We start from the raw sequence: 22276 nt of genomic DNA, 5'->3' as shown, positions 1-22276 counted from the left end.
GCACATGAGAATGGGCCATGTCAATTCAAAATACATGTCCAAACTAGCTAAAAATAAATTAGTACGTGGGTTACCCAACATATCTTTTAAAAAGGATTATTTTTGTGATGCATGTCAATTAGGAAAATTGTCAAAATCTCCTTTCAAATCAAAAAATGTCATCTCAAGTAAAAGACCTTTAGAGCTTCTCCACCTGGACCTTTTTGGTCCTTCTAGGGTAGCTAGCCTTAATCATAATAGATATGTTTTTGTCATTGTAGATGATTACTCAAGATTTACTTGGGTAATATTTTTGAAAAACAAAAGTGACACGTTTTGTCAGTTTGAAATCTTATGTAAAAAATTACAAAACGAAAAATCATGTTCTATTGTTAAAATCTGTAGTGACCATGGAGGAGAATTTGAAAATGAACTCTTTGAAAATTTTTGTAACTTGCATGGTATTTCTCATAACTTTGCCTTCCCTAGAGCTGCACCTCAAAATGGTGTAGTAGAAAGAAAGAATAGAACCCTTCAGGAATCTGCCAGGACTATGCTCCAACACAATAATCTTGTAAAATCTTTTTGGGCAAAAGCTGTTAATACTGCATGCTACATAACAAATAGAGTTCTCATTAGACCCTTATTAAATAAAACTCCCTATGAACTATTCTATGACAGAACTCCAAGAATAGACTACTTCAAAGTCTTTGGATGTAAATGCTTTATCCTAAACACAAAAGATAGCCTGGATAAGTTTGATGCTAAATCTGTTGAAGGCATATTCTTAGGATATTCAAGTCATAGTAAAGCATACAGAGTTTTCAATAAGTGTCATAATACTATTGAAGAATTTATGCATGTTAGTTTTTGTGAATCTATTGATCAATCTGTTCATATACAAACTAATGATGATGTTGAAAGTACAGATTTATTTTTAGATAACACAGCTAAGTCTAATGAAGATGATCACCAAAGAACCTTTGTCGATATCAAAGAACATCCTCAAAAGCAGATTTTGGGAGAACTAACAAAGGGGGTTCAAACTAGAGCTCAGCTAGAACGGATTGCAAACATGGCATTCATTTCTCAACTTGAACCAAAGAAGATTGATGAAGCCATCATTGATGAGTTCTGGATGCTAGCCATGACTGAAGAACTGAATCAATTCCAAAGAAATGACGTTTGGGATCTTGTGCCGAGACCAAAGGATCATCCAATCATTGGGACAAGATGGATCTTCAGAAACAAGCTAGACGAAACAGGTAATGTTATAAGAAACAAGGCCAGACTAGTAGCTCAAGGATACAACCAGGAGGAAGGTATTGACTTTGATGAAACATTTGCTCCTGTTGCTAGACTTGAATCTATTAGAATGCTCTTAGCATATGCAAGCTATATGGATTTCAAATTATTTCAAATGGATGTTAAAAGTGCTTTCTTAAATGGTTTTATAAATGAAGAAGTCTATGTAAAACAACCTCCAGGATTTGAAAATGAACAATACCCAGATCATGTTTTTAAACTCAAACGTGCTTTGTATGGTTTAAAACAAGCACCTCGTGCTTGGTACGAAAGACTTAAAACCTTTTTATTAAAAACTGGTTTTTCTGTTGGCAAAGCAGATTCTACACTATTTGTCAAAGTAGTGGATAATCATACCCTAATTGTTCAAATCTATGTCGACGACATCATCTTTGGATCTTCTAACAGCACTCTCTGTGAAGATTTTTCTAAGTCCATGCAGAAGGAATTCGAAATGAGTATGATGGGAAAACTCACCTACTTTCTTGGACTGCATATTAAGCAAACCAAGGATGGAGTTTTCATCAACCAATCTAAGTATGCTCATGAACTTCTGAAGAGGTTCAACATGAACTCAACTGCTTCAAAATCCACTCCTATGAGCACTACTACTGTGTTGGACAAAGATGAAGATGGTAAGACTGTTGATACAAAGGTATACCGAGGTATGATAGGATCACTTCTTTATTTAACTGCTAGCCGTCCAGATATAATGTTTAGTGTTTGCTTGTGTGCTAGATTCCAGTCAAACCCAAAAGAATCACATCTTAAAGTTGTAAAAAGAATAATGAGATATTTAAAAGACACAGTTGATTTTGGATTATTCTATTCAAAATCCTCTACATTTGATCTAATCTCATACAGTGATGCTGACTTTGCTGGAAGTAAATCTGACAGAAAAAGCACAAGTGGAACATGTCACATGCTAGGGCACTCACTGGTATCATGGTTCAGTAAGAAACAGAATTGTGTATCATTATCAACTACTGAAGCCGAATACATTGCTGCTAGCCTAGCTTGTACTCAAGTTATCTGGATGAAACAAACATTAAAAGATTTTGGTTTAAATTTTGAAAATACAACTATTTTTTGTGATAATACAAGTGCTATAAACCTATCTAAGAATCCTATTTTACACTCACGAACTAAGCACATTCAAATAAGACACCACTTCTTAAGAGAACAAGTCTTAAACAACATAATTAAACTAGAATTCATACCCACTAATCAACAGTTAGCAGACATATTCACTAAACCATTAAAACATGAAGACTTCACACGAATTAGAAGAGAACTAGGAATATGTAAACTAAGTGACTTATAAATTAATCACACTTAATATAATACTTCTTATAAGTTTTGTTAAAATCTTATTTTAAAAGTCTTTTTCTTCTTATCGATTTTTGTTAGTCAAACTAGGTTTCCATATTCACGTATACTCTAAACTCTTATAAGACACATTCTTTATGTCTTTCAACTTGTCATCTTTCAAGTACACATCCATAATGACTCCTTGTCCTATCTCCTTTCACTCATATCCATAAGAACTAATTATATTAAAAGCTATCATGACATTGTTCACATCACTCATCTCATATCTCCTTTATTATTTGTTGTCCTTTTGTGAAAACTTCTCTTACGATAAGTTGATTCACCATGATAACATATTATTTTATGAGAAATCTTACTTTTTAAATTTTAGTCAAAATCGAATGATGTTTTTTGGTTCTTTTTACCTTCTTCTAAAGATCTAGTTGCTATGTTTTTACGTATAAATTTTACTATATCATTTGTTATATCATATAGTATGTACACTCTATTGTTATCATGTCTTCCTTTCCTCCTATCGAGACACTTCACTAAGACATTAATGCCTTTCATGAAAAATTCAAATGATTATCCTCTCGTACCACCTTTTAAGTTATTATATTTCACATAAATTTTTACTATATCATCTATTATATCATAGCCTAAGAACAATCTATTATCATCTCTTCATGGTTTACATCTTTTACGAAAAAGTACTGTAAAATTCTCTTTTCAAAAACTTGTACTCCACTCATTAGTATGTTTTGTATCACCATTTTATCTCTCTCTCTACATTATACGAAGTTCCTTTTCATCCGTGACCATGACTCTCTCATATATTTTATATCTCTCTCCAATCGAGATTCATTAAAACCTTGTCCTTCACTCCACTTTATGTCATACAATTTCTATCCAACTTCAAGTGATTGGTGTTCTTTATGACCACTCTCATTTCTTTTACATATCCGTATCACCCTCCTTTATATCTATTCACACTCCTTTCACGTATATCAAAATATACACTTCTTAAATAAGAAATTATTGCATTTCCTCATACTCTCATGTTTGTCCTATTCCAAACTCCCTCTTCACGATTTTGGAATGCTTTCACATAAAGTAAATTCTTGAAAAAGTTGTTTGTTCTTATTAGGCCATTATTCACTCTCTATTCTTCATGATCTTCACGAAAATCTTTAAAAACTCTTGAATCATTCTTTCTCTTACGTTTAATATGACACTCCATACTCAATTCATGACTCTTCTCACTATCCAACAAGATTGCCCATAGTAAATTTGTTACATATATAGAAAAATTATTTCGAAACTATGTCCTTCTTAATATCTATGCTAATATAATACACTTTCTTCCAAAATTGATTTGATTTGTCATTCACAAGTCTCTTATTTTACAACTCACGCATTTCCTCATTTCATATCAACAATTATTTTCTTCCTTCTATTTAATCAATTGGTTCATCTCTTACCATTCCATTCGATCTTTTCTATCCTTATACAAATTTTCTCTCGGTTCTAGCTCCTTTCTCTCCTAGTGCTTTATTTTCAAGACACTCGAAAATGACTTCCTCTTCTACCAATGTGATCACCTCCGCCGATCTAAGGTATCCTGATTTGTTTCACACCTACACCTCACTCTGCTCTCGCCCCATTCATGAAGGAAAATTGATCAACTTTGACGACTTCATGTTCTTCGACTTAGACACCTATCTCCCCGAACTCAAACCTCTCATAGGATCTTCATCCCCAGCCGCCTATTATCCTGAACTAGTTCGACTGTTTTATACCAACTTCTCTTCTGATAATGAACAAACCTCAATCACCAGCAAAGTCCGAGGACAGCTGATGATTTTCAATGCTTCCGACCTAGGTAGAATTCTAAATCTACCTTCCACCGGTACCGACCTTAACGCCAAAGTACCAATCGACCGATCGGTACTTCGAAAAATACTTCTCTGCACCAACTGCTACCAACTTCCGTGGCACATGAGGAATCTCCAACCTCAAGCTCAGCTACTTGCCCAGATTCTCTTCCACAACCTCTATCCCAAGCATCCCCGCCAGGGATTAGTTCCTCGAAAAATCTCTCTTCTTATCTACGCCATCCTTTCTTCTCTTCCGATAAATTGGTCATCCATTATTTTCAACCTCTTTATTCGTTATCAGAAATTTGAGCCTCTTCTTTTTGGGTGTTTTATAACTCCCATTTTCAACTACTTCCAAGTACCACTTCACAACGAAGTCATCCTCCGACCCTCTCACGTCCTCGATGCTACCACCTTCAATCTAAGGTCCCTGCACATGCCCGGCTCTGATGAAGCAGATCCAATATCCTCCTTCAATTACTTTTCTGCTATGATGGATATCGAGCAAACTCAATATCGAATCCTTCGTAATCAAGCCCTGTTGCAGCAGACTCGCAAGCGGAATCGTGCCACCCGGACGCCTTCACCTTCTCCACCTTCGAGATAGACGCATTTTTATATTTAGTCTGTAATAACTTTTAAATTATTTTTTGGTCTGTAATAACTTTTTTACTCTGATCCCTCCTTTTTGTCCATGACAAAGGGGGAGAAAACCTGTCTCCATTATTGGAGAAACATTCTCTCTTTAAACATTATTTCACATTTTTATCATATTATTATTTCTATGCATAATGTCTTTTTGACAGGGGGAGCATATTTTGTCATCATAAAAAAGGGGGAGAATGTTGAGAAATTCGGTTTTGATGTCACATAATATGATACACTGTCTTATTTGATTTTGTATGATATGATAATATGTTCTCTTGAAATAATGTTATATTATGACTGAATACGTTTTGCCTTAAATCTAACGAGTATTTGATGCAAGGATATCTCACCCAATAAGGATGGAGACTTCCTGTTCAAGTACAACTATGGTGCAATCATACTCCTTGAAGAAAAAGCTTGATGAGTCATGCTTTCCTAAAGCTCAAATGAAGAAATCGGCTACCTCAAGATGAAGATTTTTTTTCTCTTTAAAGTCATATGTAACAAAACCTTCAGGAACTTGCATTTTGCATATTACATACTCATTCATACATACTATATCATAAAAGTATACGATAGTTTCAAAAAACTTCTTTTTTGAAAACCAATAAGTGTACCTTCTTACAACCTTTTATGAAAAAAATATTTTGTCATATAATAATTGTACCTTCTTACAACCTTTTATGAAAAAGATATTTTGTCATATAATAATTGTACCTTCTTATAACCTTTTATGAAAAAGATATTTTGTCATATAATAATTGTACCTTCTTACAACCTTTTATGAAAAAGACATTTTGTCATTATACCTTACAAGACAACATGAAAAAGGAATGTAGGAAAAAGACAAAAACATAAAATCGGCTACATAAGAAAAATAAATTAAAATTTTTAAGGACTCTAGTTACCTTTTTCTCATAACCATAGAATGTCGACTTACTTGAAGTCATCATTCTCTCTACAAAGCATTAAATGCCTTCTGTAACAAATCCCTTCTAAATATCCTTCCCAAAGAATGTCGACCTTCTTTTTGGGTCCTCATTCTCTCTGGAGACTTTAAAATACACTACATAAAGAATACACTTGACATGACTATGTACAAATAAATATCTCAAAGCACTCATAGTACTTACACTCATTTAAAGTAAAGAAGTACTAATGTACCTCAAATCATTAATTAGAATAAAGACAAAACTACAACCCAACGTTCAAATGTACTATTGTAAGAAATAGACTTTCTTACATAAAATATGTATTACCTAAAACACTACAACGACTAGTGTACCCTCTATTTTACTCTTCTGAAAAAAGGCATTCTCGATCTTCTCTAAAAGATATTTTTGAAAAGACATAACATTTCATATTTCAAAAAGTTACAATTCCAAAATGTAACGACTACTTTTTATAAGCTATATAAACACACACACATAAACTATTCAAACAAGAGGAATGAAATAGACGTGTGAGCTTACAAAGAGAAAAATATTCTATTCGTGATTTGAAAAGAGAGCCTTGAAAAAGAAAAAGAAAGAAAAGAGAAAAAGTCAAGACCAGCACTTTGACAAAGAGTATCCTCTGAGTGACAAACAGAACATTCTTAGAATCCTTCATTCGTGCATTCATATCATTCTGAAGGTTCTATAGGAAGTATTGTAACTCTGTTTATTCACTGTACTCCTTCTTTGTTTAAAGAAGTAGACCTCTGTGAAAGAGGGTGTTGCCCTTCTCTGTTGAGAGAAGAAGACCTCTTGGGAAGAGGGTGTGCCCCTTCTCTGTTGAGAGAAGAAGACCTCTTGGGAAGAGGGTGTTGTACTATTTATCCGGTAACTCGGATGTTATAGTGGAATCTCAAGTGGTTTGCTTGGGGACTGGATGTAGGTCTGGATATTGACCGAACCAGTATAACTTCTGTGTTTTATGTGTTGTGCCTTATTGCTTAATTGTTTTATTTTATCGATCATAATCATATTTCACTATTCACCCCCCCCTCTAGTGGAATTTCAATCCGCTCTTGTATCGGGATGGCAGTGGAATGGGGGAAAACAGGGCCTACCCCGCTTCACCCCGTTTGGACCAAGGATGTAGGATATGAAACGATGATGGAGGTGGGGGAAGAAGGTTAAAATCAAAACCCATGCGGGGATAGACTTGCGCTTTTTTTCACCCCACCTCGCCTCATCTCTGATTCCCATTGGTAAACCTTCATCGATCTCTTTCTTTAGGGATGACAGTGGACTGAGGAGAAACGGGACCCCGCCCCACCTCTTCCTGTTTGGACCGGAGATGGAGGACATGAAATGGGGTTGGAGGTTAACATTAAAACCCGTGTAGGGATGAAGGTGGGCATGAAGAGCAGAATTTTGAGATAAGGCATGGTGGAGACCTTGTCCCCGCCCTGGTCCATTGCCATCCCTACTCTTGTAAAATTATACAAAAAAAATGGTTTGTTAGTAGGGGTGTCAACAGGTTGGGACTTGGACCCGATTTTTGGGTATGATATTGGGTCCGGACCCAAGTCTAATTGCACCCATCATAAGAGAAACCATACTTGGACCTGATAAGAATTATATGAACCGGGCCCGGATCATACCCATTAAAACAATATTTTTTATCATTTTTACATTGAAAATTTGTGGGTCTTAATGGAACTCGGGTTGGGTCTGGGTCTGGTATAAATTTTCACAAACTATACCCTGGTCCCTGTATTAATCAGACCTTCGGATGTGGACCTGGGTCTGAATCAGGTCTTATTATTTATCACCATACCTGGACCCTACAGGGTTTGGTTTGAGTTGGGTACGGCTAAACCTGACCCGTCGACACCCCCATTCCTTAGTTGTATCAATACACTGGTCAATTGATGCGACCCATTAATACATTGGTTAGACTGGCACCCTAGCAGCAAGGCGATTAGAGGGTTAAATAATGACCCGAGCCTACATTTTGGTCCAACCTGGTAAGTAAAACCATACTGTGCTTGAGCAGTATACTTCCTAAGCCCACCTGGACTTGGACCCAGATAGGAAAGACATGCCAACCCATGATCAGTCCGGGATAAAATGGAACCGAAGCGAACCACTCGTGCATTACTGGGAGAAAACAGACCCAACACATGACTCATTAGTTTAAACCATATGATGGAATTTTGTTGGTTCAATCTCCTCCACGTTACCTTACATGGGCCCCGCCATAATTAAGCCCTTATAAAGGACTCATTTGTCACATCTGGACCAGTACCCATAAAGATCCTACCTGTGAATGGTGATAATTGGCCTCCCCACTGAAAATCAAATGACGTTAATTTCAGGTCATTCTCTCTCTTTCTCTCTCTATATATATATATAGTATTGAAGGCACATAACTATTGAGCTAAAAAAACACAAGCACAATCTGACCAAAAAGATGTGTTCAGCATGGATTGTTTGCTATGAATCAAACATTGAATCAGGTTATTTCGGTTTAAAAATATGATTTTTTGAATCCTGAAATCTTGATGCATTTGAACAGTTGATTTTTGAAACTCTTAAAATAATTGCTTACATGTCACAATCACATTATTCAAAACTCCTGTTCCATTAAATAAACCTCGTAGATCACATCTACATGGCCCAGTTTACAAATAAAACCTAAAAAATATGAAAGCAGAAGATTTGTATTCAATAGTTTTGTACGTTCAATAGCACGAATATATATATATATATATATATATATATATATATATATATATATATATAGAGAGAGAGAGAGAGAGAACATTGGTTATCTACCATGATACCATATGGTGGCAAGGACGCTTGTTTGGTGTATAGCCACCAAATTGTATGTCTAATAATACAGATGCATTTATCATGATTCATTTACTGTATTAGGGCTTAGGAGGTTTATCATGTCTAGTAAACTAAAAATATTTGATATGGTGAAAACTCAATTGTTAGATAAGGGTTGTTTAAAAATGGTATAAAGCATCGTATTGATGTCAACTTTAAGATATAAAAATAGCAAATTGAACATGCTAAACAAAATCAAAATGTAATTTTGCTTTTGAATTAAAGATTCGTGTATATCAAGTGTATACTACCATAAGTTATGGTGGTTCAACACCCAAATAGAAGATATCATAACTAGAGAGAGAGTGAGTGATTTTGGACCACCATAATTTATGAAGGTACACATTTGATTTACATAGTAAATAAGTCATGCTAAATATACCTGCATGGCTAGATCCATTGCTAGTTATAAACAAGCATGATGGGTCACAAAAGTTTTGATCTTTTTTTTTTAAAGGCAAGCTAGTGTTAGGCAGAACCTCCATACCATTGGGTTTTGAACCTGCAACGTCCCAACACAAGTTCACGTGCACTAGCTACTCCAACGAGACAAGCGGAGCCCCCATTGGTTGCATTGTGGGCTATTGATTTTAAATACCTTGAACAAATGTTTACATATTGTCGTTGGATAATTCAAAAGTCAATTCCTACCAAGACACCACATAAATCACATCCTTAAGGTTAGGTCCATTAGAAAAAAGAAAAAAGAAAAAAAAAGAAATCTGCCTGCACCTTTTAGAACATTTTATTATTAACAAGCTTTTAAAGTATACAGTCATATATCGTAAGTAGTGAAATGTCATTTTTTGTTATTTATTTAATTATTAGAATCAATATATTGTTGTTCAAAAGTGACCATGCACCTACACACTACTCTATATATATAACATTTACAACTTATGATAATCGACACGGTTGATCAGACTTTACATATTGGATTTTTATCATTCATTTAGTGAGCAACATGTTTTGGATTATAAATTTTTTATGTTTAGATGGGGTTTACACATCAACGGCCCACAATACTTTGAATTATAAAGTTTTAAACGCATTGTGAGCCATTAATTTGTCACGTTTTGAAAATCATGTTTATATGATGTAGTGCATATTTTTTACTAAATAAGAATATCAAGTATATGAGGTTCAATTTTCAGGATGCTCAAGCACTGGAGGAGAGTTGTTTCATCATCATTGGTTGTAAATTTTGGACTTTCCTTTGGTTGGATGGTCTTCATTATATATATATATATATATATATGTGTGTGATGAAATCGAGTATCCTATTTATTTTTTATTTTTTAAAATTTCCATTAAAAGAACCTATATATTCAAAGAACAAATAAATTTTTTTATGAATATATGAGAACACTTCCAACCTAACCCAACTTTGTCCGAATAGGTGGGCAGATTGTGGGTTTTGTATTAGACCCAGGCCTGAGCGCCTGAACCGAATTGGGCCTAAGCCTGAACCAGTTGTTCAATGGGTAGGGCTTGACTAGGTGTGGCCTGCTCACTTTCCTTTTAACTGAAGAACAATAGGAGATTGGGTTTCATAAAGCTTAATTTTCATTATCAACTCATGAATCATGATGCCCACAAGGGCTCTCCTCATCTGGTAGGGTCAACTCGTAAATGTCACCAAGTTGATGGGACATCACAAGTTTGAATCTGTAGATGACATCTATTGCTATGAGGTCAAAGCTAGGTGCAAACCCTTAGGGTTTACCAACTATTGGCCAACTGATGTGTGGTGGACGATGGGAGAATTTTCTTTTCTCCAGAATTATAAAAACAAAAATCTAAACGCATGAAACTAATATCAACCTAGACATATTTCATTACCATTGTGACTTCTCTTATTTTATAGGGAGGATCAGGTGCAATGTGATTGAACACTTTTAGTATGCCACTACATAGGTTCGCCATCCATTGTTTTTTTTTTTTTTTTTTCGGCAGAGAAGCATACCTATACCAGTTATACAACCATACTATTGGGATTCAAACTTGCAACCTTTCAACAAAAGGTGACGTGCACTAACTGCTCATGCCAAACAAGCGGTGCCTCATGATCCTCCATTTCAACCGACTGACCCTATCCTCACGATGGAGGGTGACCAAATGCAATACACTAAAAGTGTGCAATCACATTGCTTTTTTTTCTAGCATTTCATAGGGAACCTCAAAGGTGCTCTATTTTTTTTTTTTGGGGGGGGGGGTTTCGATCCACATGGATATGTCTTGAAGGATATTGTTGGGATGAGTTGGGGCCTCCTATATAGCCAATTGTCCACCAAAATTCCTGAACCAGAGTCCAAATGGATGTGAAAACAGAGAGCAGATCAGGTCATGCTGAACATGAGCATTTTTGCTCGTGCCGACATCGTGGCCATTCGATCTGCATTTTAAAAAGCTCAAAAGTCAACAAAACCACGTGGCATTCATCCAAAATGCAAACAGACGGCCACTATGTCGGCATGAGAGCATGACCTGATCTGCTTCCTGAAAACAGTGCCCAAAACAAGTTGGGAAAGCTTACATGTGAAAATGGATCAGACATGGACCTTGATCCATAAATCTAGATGTGGATCTAAATCCGAATAAAATTCGATGAAGCAGAGTTAAATCTAGATTCAAATTCAATATGGAAAGGAAACATAGGTTCGACAGAAAATTGTGATTCAAATCCAAATGCTGGCCTAAAATGTTAAGAGGAGTGAACCTGAATCCGATCTGATTATACATTCGAATCTTATACTAGTATCCATATCATAGAATAAAACACCCGGTTCAGATTGGTGGACCAACAGAACCCGAACCATTTTCACTCCAGCCGAGTTACCGCGAGTGACGTCACCGTGGTAGAAAACTTTTGATTAGTGATTAGTTGACACTGAGTGCACCTAAGCGTCAAGTCACTTAAAATCTTTTCACTAAGTGTCTACGTGGCCGTAATGGTTGGTCTGATTGTATAATATGTCAGATATTGATTACTAATGTTTTCCGAAAATTACAATTTTTCATAAATCTTTTTTTGCGTCATTTGGATACTATATAAGGGTTTTCCAGGGCGAGCCGTAACCATCGTCTCCGTCGTCGTACGTCGCTGCGAGGGTCGTCCGGCGTCAGTTTCCGGCAAGTTTTCCGGTGATGATCGTGATTCCGGCACGGAAGAAAGAGGGATTCGGGCGCCGTTCTGTGGCATGATCTCGATCGGAGAGTTTCCGGTTCGTCCCTCTGCGTCTTCTTCTAAACCCTAGTTTTTTCTTGCTTGCTTGGTCTTTTATTACGGCTTAAGATGGAGGGAAATCCCTAATTCTCCCATAAGGAGACCTTAAATTCATCCCGTGGGAGGGCCGTAGAGTCTAGATCGACATGGATCGTGAGCTCCTGTTTGTTTTCAAAATCGCTGGGCTTTTCGCTATTTGTTGAGTCAGGAGATTGTTTCCGGATCGCCGCCATCTGTGTGTGTGTGTGGTGAAGATGGAGACACGATTTTTTATTCTGTTAATTTGACTGCCTTATATTAGGAAGATTAGATGATTTGTGTGAGGAATTAAAGAGTGGATTAGTCGATCGATGCATGGCCAAATGATGCTGACTGTCAATTTTGATTTGCTGGCACTGCTTTTGGTGCAGATTTTTTCGTTGAACTCGCTATCGTAAAACGGTGGCTTGTCCAGAATCGAGTTCCTGCCATAAGGTGCTTTCCTCTTTAGTTGTATTTGGTATTTGTTGCTCTTTAATCTGTATGCTTAGAGACTGTCATTTGTATAAACTTCATGCGATTGTTCTGTTTTAAAGAAAATAACTAGCAAGAGCAATATAGATTAAGAAAAATGGGGAAAGAAGGCATAAGGCAAGTGTGGGTGTTCAACCACGGTTCTTCATTGGTTGCCTCCATGTAACAGCGTCGCTTTCTCTAAAATTGAATAAGAGAACCCACTAACAGTACCGAGAGTTACATTAGGACACATCAACCACTAATGCAAACACACAGTTACATTGAGACAGATTAATCAACTGAAGACCCTAGCCAGCTGCTAGATATCTGTACAATCTAACGGGAACTTGCTAATAATTAGCTATATAGCGGAATCACTTGATAAATAATAAGCAGCAGCTATAAATTGCGTAGTATATATCATTCAACCTCCCTTCCACTCTTGCCTCAGGGATTAAAGTATGGAAACTTTTCATACAACACATGTTTTTCATGCACCATCATCAAATCCAGTGACCTCCAATGCACTAAAACTATCAAGGGATGTTTGTTGACAAGATCACTATGTTCACTTGTTATACAAAGCAAACTACCTGTTAACTGCACTTATTTGTGTTAAGCTAATATGCTTATTTGCTAGTCAAGCTGTGAAAATCTCTATAAAAAGAGATTTTGTGTATAAACACAATACTAGAAACACAAAGTGTGCACAAAGGCATAAAAGGAGAACTCTCACAAGTGCACAAAGGCACGGATACAAATGCACAAACGTAAAAAAAATATCAACTTCAATATCTTGGGTCCCAGAAGGGGGCTTTACAAAAGTGTAAGTTACAAGAGGGTAACACCCCATATTTATAATACAAGGGAGAGAAGGAATGAGGGAGTGTTGGGCTCCCAACTACTCTAAATAGAGCTGTTGGGAGTCCAACAGCTCTCTCTACTTTATGCTTTTTGACTTTGATCAAAAAAGCATAAAGCCAAATAAGTCCAAAAATAAACTAAAAAAGAAAAAGAAACCTAACCTAGTTAAATAAACTAACCTAATCCTGACTAAACTTAAAAGTAAAATAAAACTATGAGATTACATATTAAATTATGTTACATTATTTAACACCTCCCCTCAAACTTAGGGTGACATAATCAAAAGTTTGCCAAGAAGGAAGTTAAATCTTGGAGTGCATAGCGCTTTGGTGAAGAAGTCTGCTAGTTGGTATTCTGATATAACATATGAAAGGTCTATGGTTCTTCTTAAGTATTCTTCATGAACATAGTGGCAGTTCATCTCAATGTGCTTCGTGCGCTCATGAAATATGTAATTTTTAACAATGTAAATTGCACTTTTATCATCACAACATAGTTTTGTGGGCCCTTGAACTTGAATATTCATATCTTTCAGCAAGTTGCGAATCCAAACAATCTCCATGGTAGTAGATGCTATGTCTCTATATTCGGCTTTTGTGGATGAAAGTGAGATCTTATGTTGTTTCTTGTATCTCCTAGAAATTAAAGATTCCCTTAAAAAAAATACAAAAACCAGTGGTGGAGTGACGATTATTTTAGTTACCCCCCAATCAGAGTCAGTATAAGCAATTAAATTTAATTCAGAAGAAGAAGATAAAAATACTCCATTGTTTACTGTACCCTTTATGTATCTGATGATGCGGAGAATGACGCTCATATGAACTGTAGTAGGTGCATGTTGAAACTGACTAGCAACATGTAATACATGAGGAATATCATGCCTCGTAATGCTGAGATACGTTAAAGATCCAACCAGTTGCCGGTATGGTGTGAGATCTTTTAGGAGAAGCCCATCATCAATCTTCATCTTTGAACCTACTATTTCAGGAGTTTCACAGACCTTGTTGTCTGTGATTCCTGATCTGTCAAGAATCTCACAAGAAAGTTTAGTTTGAGACAAAAAATAGCCTCTATGAGAATAGGGAACCTCAATTCCCAAAAAATATGTCAGAAATCTTAAGTCTGACATTTCAAATCTTGAAGTCAGGATAAATTTAATGCTATTGATTCCTTTGACATCATCATCTGTTATTAACATATCATCAACATATAACAATCCTTGCATCAGATTTCTTAATAAATAATGCAGTGTCATTATAGCATAAAGTAAAACCATTTTCAGGCATTACATTGTTAAACCTATCATGCCAAACCTTGGGAGCTTGTTTCAAGCCATAAAGAGCTTTACGAAGACGAAAAACTTTATTTTTAGGAATTTCCATACCAGAAGGAGCATCCATGTCGACTTCTTCATTAAGATCACCATTTAGAAAGGCATTTTTGACATCCATTTGGTAAATATTTCATTTTCTAATGGAATCAATGGTGATGAGACATCTGACAGTAACCATACGAGCTACTGGAGCAAATGTCTTAGTCAATTCCGTATTCTTGAGTATACCTTTTAGCTATAAGACAAACTTTATACCTCTCAAGAGATCCATCACTTTTGGTTTTGACTTTGAACACCCATCGGCATCCTATAGTTTTATTTCCACTGGGAAGCGTTTGAAATTCCCAAGTGTTGGCTTTCCTAGTTGAGTTCATTTTCTATGGCTTCTCTCATTCAATACATCATTTGGCATCTTCAAAAATTTTCGGTTCAAAATATGAGTGAATGACACTTAAGCAGGCCCGATATTTAGGAGAAAGAATCAAAAGATACGAATCTAGAGGGAATTCTTCTAGTTCTCTCAATTCTTCTAGGGTTTGAATCATGTGGGGGGATAGATTCGCTAGGTTCACTATATTGCTCAATAACACTTCTAAAGGTGCGTCTATCTCTATGAGTATAGGTGATAGGGTCTCTAGTTATATTTTCTTCTTGAGACGTAGTAGGGTTAGAGTTATTGTTGATTTCAACCACTTCATTGTCACTGTTATATGTTGATTCATCATCACTAGAGATATCATCATCTTTAGATAAAAGATCAAAGAGAAATGAATAGTCGGCATTTTCTAAATGAGATTCATTCTTTTCAAAACCACTATCATTTTCCAAAAATGTTACGTTCCTTGGGACATGTAACTTATCATTTTTAGTATCATAATATCGAAACCCTTTTTGGGTTTCATAGTAGCCAAGAAAAGCACAAGGAATGATTTTAGGTGAGAGTTTATCATTCTTATCTATAAGGATAAAGCACTTACAGTAAAAAACTCCCAATCTATTATAATCAGGTTCTTTTTCATATAGAATTTCGAAATGAGAGATTTTATCTAAATTTTTGGATGGAAGATGATTAATAAGATAAACTGAAGCAAGAGCCGCTTCGGCCCAAGTCTTTTTTTGGAATACTTTGGGAAATAAGAAAGGGTTCTAATGGTTTCAATGATATGCCTATGCTTCCTTTCGTCTAACCCATTTTGTTGTGGGGTCTTAGAACACGATCTTTGATGGACAATACCATAGTCTTCAAGATATTTCTTAAATTCATTGGAAAGATATTCGCCTCCGGAATCGGTCCTAAAAATCTTTAAATTACTATTTGAAAAAGGTGCATAGGATCTGACCTGATCCATGTACCCAATCCATGTAACATGTAACGTAACCATGTAACAATTTTTTCATTTATCGGGTCTGGATACACCAGACCCGGACCCAAATTGTAATGTAACTTAAATACACAAGTTAGGTCACGATTTCATTTACTGAAATCGTGACAGCCGTAACTACTCTCTCTCTCTCTTCTCTTTCTCAACGCAGGTGCAGCGCAGAGAAAAACTTTCATGGTATCAGAGCGATAGATCCATCTTGGGGTCGAAGGGGATTCCAAAGGTGCGACAGATCAAAGGTTTGAGGTTTCGTTCATCTCCCATCTTCTTTTCTTCTTCAGATTTTTTTCTCTACCTCCATCCCCAATTTCCATCTCTCGTTTTCTCTTTTTTTGTTTTTCTTCAGTTTTTTCTTCTCCTGTTTAGTGGATTCACGCCTCACGTGAATCCCTAAGCCCTTCACGTAAGGGAATCACGTTAAACCTGGTTCACGATATCCCCTATTCTGGTTCACGATATCCCTTCTTCTACTGGGCTGGATATCCAAGTCTGATCGTGCTTTCGGGGCAGACCTGCGACATCAAATCTGGGATTCTAAACCCCTTTGATGTCCAACCTGCTGTGTGACCACTTCTTTTGAGTCGACTCTCAGAACCCTTCTCTCGTATTATATTCCTTTTGACTGTTACGAGTGGGATCCCTCTCTCGTATTATATTCCTTTTGACTGTTACGAGTGGGATCCACTTTGAAAATACAGTCTGGATTTTTTTTTCTCTTCTTTTCTTCCGTTCCTCATTGCTTCCACATTAAAATTACAGTCTGAATTTCTTTTCATTGCTTAAATATCCGACCTTACAAAAGTAAAAAAAAAAACTCAGTCTTGGAATACAATTTGCATTTCTTTTGACAGCCTCTGGTCGCCATTTTTCGAGTTTCTTAGTCGTCAAAAAAAAAGAAGTCAGCAAACCTCTCTGGCTGCAGACGGAGCACTCTGTGGGTACTCTGGTAACACAAAAAGGGGTTCCTTTTCTTGTTAAAACTCTTCCTCATGGATCTTCATTCCTTTTCATCCAATCTCTCTTCAAGTTTTCTCACTCAACTCGTTTCTGAAAAGTTAACTACCTCAAACTTCTTGATTTGGAAGAGACAAATCATTCCTTAAGGAGTCAAGGTCTCTTAGGTCACCTTGATGGAACCACTCTCGCTCCACTCGAATTTGTTACGAGAGAAGAAAAAGATGACAAAGGAGTAAGTTCAATTGTGTATGTCAAGAATGTAGAGTACCTCATCTGGGAAAAGAAAGATCAGTCGGTGGTTGCATATATCACTTCCACCTTGTCCCAAGAGGTCCTTGTTGCAATTCCCGACAATTGTACTGCTCTGCAACTTTGGGAAAAATTGGTTTAAACATATTCACAAGTTTTGCAGGCACGAATGATTTTTCTCAAGAGGGAATTTCAAATGCTGAGAAAAGATTCCATGACCATCATGGAATACCTAAACAAGATGAAGACTATCATAGACCAACTTGCAGTTATAGGATGCGCGGTGAGTGACAGTGATATGGTGCAACAGACTCTGAGTGGATTGGGATCCGACTACAATATGATTATCACTTCACTATTGTGTCTCCCTGCCCTTCCTATATTTGATGAGTTGCGAGCAAAATTGATTTAGTATGAGATGACTCTGAAAGGGTTCTCTGAGGAATCTCACATTCACACAAATTCACAAGAAGTTTTTGCCACAGGAGTGACTTATGGTAGAGGACGAGGACGAGGAGGACAAGGGCGCAGTGGACACAGAGGGCGTGGTCTGCTTCCCACTCTAAATACGTCAGCTCATGCGCAGGGATCAAGAACCATTCCTACTTGCTTCCTTTGTAACAAAAAGGGGTATATCAAAGCGAATTGTTGGCATAATCCAGAGAATAAAGGAAAGGGTCCACAGACAGAAAATAAAAGGAAGTTATCAAATAGTGGAGAGATTAAAGATCTGCTAATATCTGCCTTGTCAGAGTTGAAATTGAAGCAGAGTGATGAATGTACTTGGTTTGTCGACTCAGGGGCAGCGACTCATGTGACAGGTGATGCAGGTAAAATTTCTAATCCCATTCCTTATTTTGGAAAAAGTAAGATTGTCACTGGAGATGGATCCCACCATCCTGTTTCTCATGTTGGAAAAACTGTCATTCTCATGTCATATTCCACTCTTACTCTTTCAGACGTTCTTCATGCTCCTGACATTAAGAAAAATATTGTCTCTGTTTCCAAACTTATTGATGATAATAATGCTTCAGTTGAATTCACTCCCTTCTCTGTGCAGGTCAAGGACCTACGCACGAGAGAAACATTCGCTGAAGGAAAGAGACGAGGCAATATGTATGTCTTTGAAGAAGCTCCTTGTCATGTTGTTCGCCCTGTCCACCTGAATTCAAAGCCCTCATTAGAGTCGTGTTCATCCTTTTCTGCTAATGTTTTTAGTATTTCTGAATGTAATAAGTCATTCTTATGGCATAGTCGGTTAGCACATTGTGAGAGTCATTTTATTGAGAAACTTGTATCTAATAATCTCATTCCGAAAGAAAGTCTCAATAGGGATGAGAAAAGTCACAAATGTTCCAGTTGTCTTTCCTGCAAGAGTCATGTATTACCTTTTCATTCCATTAATAAGAGAGCTTCAAAACCTTTTGAGATAATCTGTTCTGATGTATGGGGACCCGCTCCAATTGCCTCTGGATCTGGAAGCAAATACTATCTAATATTTGTTGATAACTATTCTCGATACACTTGGATATATTTCATAAAAAATTAAGTCTGAAGTCTTCTCTTTGTTTCAAAATTTTCTTTCCCTTGTCAAAAATCAATTTTCTGAGTCCATTCAATTTTTCCAATGTGATGGAGGTGGGGAATTCTCATCCCGTGATTTTATTTCTTTTCTTCAAAAAAACGGAATAGGAAGAAGGGTGTCCTGTCCTCACACCCCTCAACAAAATGGAATTGTTGAACGAAAACACAGGCATATGGTTGAAAGTGCCATGAGTATGCTTCATGACAACATTCTTCCCATCAACCTATGGACAGAAGCTTTTCATTCTGCCGTGCATGTGATAAATAAACTGCCTATGGTTGTTCTAGAAAATAAGTCTCCTTATCACTGCCTTTTTGGAACTCATCCTAGTTATTATGATCTGCGTGTTTTTTGATGTGTCTGTTATGTACATATCGATTAGTCCCTGATAAACAAGTTTCAAGACAAGGCCCAAAAGTGCAGATTTGTGGGATATGCAGATGACTACAAAGGATATAGGTGTTATGATCCCACCAACAAACGCAGCAGAACCTCAAGAAACGTTGTCTTTGATGAACAAAATTTTGATCACGGAGCTGACACAACGAATATGCCAACTGAAATTTATTATCCTTGGCTGAGCCCAGAACTTTTTGCTGGCTCCAATGAAGCATGTTCCTCAGACTGTGTGCAACAAGAAGGAGAGGTGTTTGAGAACACTGGGACGTCGGGGTCACGAAGTACCGGGCATATACAAAGGTATTGTCTATTCTAGACAGAGACCGACAACATCAAGCCATTCAGATCATGTCTCAGTCGCCAATCCTGTGCCTTCTCATACTCTTGCAGCCAGAAAATCAAACCGCATGCTGTAATGAAATATGCAGAAAAGCAAAGAGTGCACTAGGCACTTACAACATTCACTAAAGAACAAACAACAAGGGCTAATACCCAAACCCACAAGAGACAACACAACATAAAAATATAAATGTCTCTTATTGAAAGAGAGAGAGCTCTCAAGAGTTAAAAATACAAGAGGGGTTCACCCCTATTTATACACAAGAGAAGGAGAGGGGAAGGGCCAAGAGGCCTTAAAAGGAGAGCCACCTAGGGGCTCCCATGGAGTCGTTGGGAGCCCCCAACGGTCACAAATGTGACCGTTGGGGGCCCCATCGACTCCATGGTGGGGCCCCTATTAGGTGGACAAAAACCAAAAAAATAAAAGATAAAAAATAAAAAAAGAAATATACAAAAAGAAAGAAAAGAAACAAGTACCCCTATCGGGTACTTGTGAAATGACTAAAATACCCCTATCGGGTATTTTAGATTATACAAATATATATGTATATAAATATATACATATATATGAATTACATATATTTTAACACATACGACATCCTATTGAGAGGTGGGTCAGTTATAACAACTTTTCCTTGGATCTTCAACTGTTTTTAACTGCCATCAATAAGAACGAAGAGCCCATCATGTATTATCAGGCAGCCGCTTCTATGAAATGGGTAGAAGCCATGAACGATGAAATGCAAGCCTTGCATGAATGTGGAACATGGGAAGTTGTTCCCAGACCACCTGATAAAAATGTTGTCGGATGCAAATGGGTCTACAAAATCAAGTACAAGCCAGATGGAACCATTGAACGATATAAGGCAAGGCTTGTAGCAAAATGATTCACTCAAGAAGCAGGGCAAGACTATGATGAGACTTTTAGTCCGATTGTAAGAATGGGAACGATTCGAATCATCATCTCCTTGGCTGTTGAACATGGATGGAATTTGAGTCAGCTTGATGTAAAAAATGCATTCTTACATGAAAATTTGAAAGAAGTATACATGGAACAACCCCCTGGATATCAAGAACAAAATTATAAAACCCATGTATGCAAGCTAAAAAGAGCCATCTACGGCCTGAAGCAAGAGATTCAGAAACATGGATTTTCACGTTCCATGCTGGACCACTCATTGTTTATTTTTAAAAGCCTGTCTGTGACCACTCTATTATTAATTTATGTCAATGATATTATCTTCACAGGAAACTCTGCGGACCACATCCAAGAAATAAAAGACTTATTAGGTCAAAGGTTCAAAATGAAAGATCTTGGAATTCTACGCTATTTTCTTGGTGTAGAAGTTGATAACTAGGCTCATGGCTTGACACTCACTCAACACAAGTACACCGTAGACGTTCTCAGCAAGGCATGCATGAAAGACTGCAAACCTCTGGGAACTCCGAGTGTACTTCATCAAAAACTTAGCTCTCATGATGGAGATCTATGTGATGACCCCACCAGGTATCGCAACATAATAGGAATGTTACAATACCTCATATTCACTAGACCTGATATTGTTTATTCAGTCAATCAAGTGTCTCAATTTATGCATGCGCCACGTACTGGACATATGAAAGCAATCAAGAGGATCCTTCGACATCTGAAAGGGACTATTGGAGATGGATTGATATATTTACCACAGTCATATGGCCAAGACGAGCACGAAATTACTGTATATTGTGATGCAGACTGGGCAGGGGATCCTAACGAACGAAGATCTACATCAGGACATTGTGCCTTCATTGGAAGAAATTTAGTCTCTTGGAGCAGTAGAAAACAAAAAGCTATCGCTAGATCAAGCATTGAGGCTGAATATAGATCCATGGCTGCCACTGCCGAAGTCACATGGATCAGGCATCTTCTAACTGAAGTAGGAGAAAAGATCTCCCACACTACCTTGCTCTGTGACAATCAAAGTGCCATCAACATGTCTTTCAATCCAGTACATCACAGTCGTGCCAAGTACATTGAGATCGACCAACACTTTGTGAGACAGAAGGTTGAAGAAAAAAAGATTGAGCCTGAGTTTGTCAACACTGAAAGACAGGTTGTAGACATATTTACCAAAGGGTTAACCAAGGACCGCTTTTGGATGCTTAAAAGCAAGTTGTTCATGGTTCAAAACCATAATCAACTTGAGGGGGGGGGGGTGAAAAAGGTGCATAGGATCTGACCCGATCCATGTACCCAATCCATGTAACATGTAACGTAACCATGTAACAATTTTTTCATTTATCGGGTCTGGATACACCAAACCTGGACCCAAACTGTAATGTAACTTAAATACACAAGTTAGGTCACGATTTCATTTACTGAAATCGTGACAGCCGTAACTGCTCTCTCTCTTCTCTTTCTCAACGCAGGTGCAACACAGAGAAAAACTTTCACTATTAAATTGATTCTTAATTATCATATGATATGATTTAAAACATGAAAACACTTCATGCTTATGTT

General features: G+C 37.0%; 1 protein-coding gene across 2 annotated transcripts in view; it reads left to right on the top strand.

Moving 5' to 3' along the window:
* The first annotated feature begins 12033 nt into the window (after positions 1 to 12033).
* The window catches only part of LOC149848620 (uncharacterized), a 54784-nt gene continuing 44541 nt past the window's right edge, over positions 12034 to 22276 (top strand). For both annotated transcript variants that reach the window (XM_089996579.1, XM_089996569.1), the window contains exons 1-2: positions 12034 to 12171; positions 12584 to 12647. The gene's annotated coding sequence lies outside the window, so the exon portion shown is untranslated. The remainder of the gene's footprint in view (positions 12172 to 12583; positions 12648 to 22276) is intronic.

This window comes from Nuphar pumila, chromosome 1 (genome assembly GCF_984573655.1).
Source record: "Nuphar pumila chromosome 1, dmNupPumi1.hap1.1, whole genome shotgun sequence".
Classification (NCBI taxonomy): domain Eukaryota; kingdom Viridiplantae; phylum Streptophyta; class Magnoliopsida; order Nymphaeales; family Nymphaeaceae; genus Nuphar; species Nuphar pumila.
Note: the sequence above shows the minus strand (reverse complement) of the source record. Positions and strands in the feature narration are given on the sequence as shown.